The 2,622-nt window shown below is 45.8% G+C and overlaps 1 pseudogene; it reads right to left on the bottom strand.

Moving 5' to 3' along the window:
• Positions 1–2,224: 2,224 nt before the first annotated feature.
• LOC143399467 (H/ACA ribonucleoprotein complex subunit 3 pseudogene) lies at positions 2,225–2,419 on the bottom strand (annotated as a pseudogene).
• Positions 2,420–2,622: the final 203 nt, after the last annotated feature.

Here is a 2,622-nt window from a genome sequence, read left to right on the forward strand (position 1 = left end):
CCCTGGGTTCAATCCTCAGTACTGCCATGCCAACTACTGCTACTGTGTCCCTGTCCCTAAATTCTTACTGGCCAGCAATGCCCGTAGGAAAAAAAAGCTGTTTGATCCTCACTTCTCACACTTTTAGGATTCCCCAAACATGCATAAGCTGCAGTGCTCTGGGAAGGTGGGGGCCACTCCTCTGTGCCAGGTACTGTGCTAAGCACTATCAAGCTATTGGAGATCTGGGTGCTTGAAGGGAGCAGACTGGAGAAAGCTGTGGTCAAGTGGGGACGTGTGGAGGACGGAAACCTTGGGATCCCTAGGAAAATCCTGAATAAATGTGTCTGTGAAGTCCTGCCTTGTCTGCTCCTCCTTGGTTAGCAGGCTCTGAGTTGGTAGCTTGGGTCTCCTTCCCCAGCCCTGGGAAATGCTCCATATCCATGACCAGGAGCACACGGGCCAGCTGTGTCAACCCACCCGGCTCCCAACAAGGCACTCACCCCACAGAGCCTCCCCCACGTGGCAGACAGGCAGCTGGCAGCTTGTTTTATGAACATCCAAAATCCATGAGGAACCACAAAACCACACTAGGCTGTAAACAGCCAATCAGGAAGGGAGCCGAGGCTGGAGATGCCGGCGTCCTTCTCCCAGGCAGGCTCCTGCTGTGCTCGGCCAGGGCGACTGTCCTGTGCTGAGCGGCAATGGGCATCTGTCTCCTTCCCATCAGGGGCCACTGACTTCCAAGTCTCCCCAGCCAGCTCTGTGGGCCAGGAACACGTGCTTTCTCCCCAGGTAGACTTGAAAGTAGGGAATGGGGGGAGAGGGGTGGTCCATGACAGAGCTCAGAAACTCGTGGAGACAACTGGCAACCTTTTCAAGTATCTGGAGTCTTCTCACTGCCCATTGCTAACTTCTGAATTCAGGGGAGAAAACAGGGGCTTGGGGAACCCTGGTGGGTAAAGAATGGTATGGGAGAAAGGTGACATCATTTTTTTTTTTTTTAATTTTCTAGTGTTCGGCGGACACAACATCTTTGTATGTGGTGCTGAGGATCGAACCCGGGCATGCTTGAGCCACATCCCCAGCCCATTTTCTGAAATTCATTTTTCACTGAACACTATGTGGTGGATGCTTTTGTGTCAGGAAATAAGAATTGAGTACTGCATTCAGTTTAATGATGGTGGATAATATTTCCACATGCCTTTCCCAGTTGTGAGATTTGGAGGATATAGAGATGGATAGATGGTCAAACCAGTAAAGAGTTCAGGCTTTTCTCCACCTCTCTTGTTTTTATCACTTTCACAATATTACAAATCGTAAGGTCTCAGCTTAACTGTTACCTTCTTCTGAAAGCAGCCCCCTAACCATTTTGGTGGGTAAATTTGATAGAGGAAAATGAAAACAGTGACTTCCATTTAATGAGACTTCCACCTATTATTATTATTATTATTATTGACATATATATTATTATTGACACTATGTTGCCCAGGATGGTCTTGAATTTGCTTCTTCTGCCTCAGTCTCCTGAGTAGCTGGATACAGGCGAGTGCCACTGCATAAGACTCTCTATTGTTCCTTTTCTTTCTTTTTTTTTTTTCCCTTCTTCAATATTGAACTGGGAATTGAACTCAGAGGCACTTTACCACTGATCTACATCCCTAACCCTTTTTAAATTTTATTTTCTGATGGGGTCTCACTAAGTTGCCAAGACTGGCCTTGAACTTCCTCTTGTCTCAACCTCCTGAGTCGCCGGATTACCTGCATGCTCCACCATGCCCGACTGCCATTATTCTTTTTTGAATTGCACCCAGGGGCGCTTAACCACTGAGCCACATCCCCAGCCCTATTTTGTATTTTATTTAGAGACAGGGTCTCACTGAGTTGCTTAGCGTTTCTCTTTTGCTGAGGCTGACTTTGAATTTGAGATCCTCCTGCCTCAGCCTCCTGAGCCGCTAGGATTATAGGCATGTGCCACTGCGCCCAACTCTGTTACTCTTTTTTTTTTTCCAAATCATTTTATCTTTAATAACGTGGCAATAATTCAAAATATGAAAAACGTGTTCCCTTTAAAGAGGATGTCACTATGATGGCCTCATACAAGCATGATCAAAAGCAAGGAGGAGACTGGATTCCAAAGGGCACGGGTGATAAGAAGGTTTCATGGCTCACAGATTGACATGTTTGGTTACAAATTCTCTGAAAGGGAGCAAGCAACAGACAAGACATGAAATTTAAGGGACACTCAGAGAACAGGGCGCGGTTGGTGGGTCATGAGCACCTTGAAATGTTTCTTGGTGGCGATTCAGTGTCGGGAGTATTCGACATCCAGGGAGAACCGCGCAGGATGGGCTGAGCAGGTCTATTGTCCCATAGGGTCAAATTTCTTCAGTGTGTCGTCCCGATCTCTTTGCTCATTGAGATAATACTGGAGAAACATGACCATGTTTAAACCTAGGCTCCAAGTCCATCTGCACCTCGTGTCCATCAATTTCCTTTTCCATTCTTCTTCTTCTTCTTCTTTTTTTTTTGTAGGTGTTGTCTGTAGTGGTTTTGTATTTTGTTTTAGACTTTTATTTATTTATTTATTTTTTTAGTCATACATGACAGCAGAATGTATTTTGACATATAATACATACATGG

The sequence above is a fragment of the Callospermophilus lateralis genome, chromosome 5 (assembly GCF_048772815.1).
Source record: "Callospermophilus lateralis isolate mCalLat2 chromosome 5, mCalLat2.hap1, whole genome shotgun sequence".
Lineage (NCBI taxonomy): Eukaryota > Metazoa > Chordata > Mammalia > Rodentia > Sciuridae > Callospermophilus > Callospermophilus lateralis.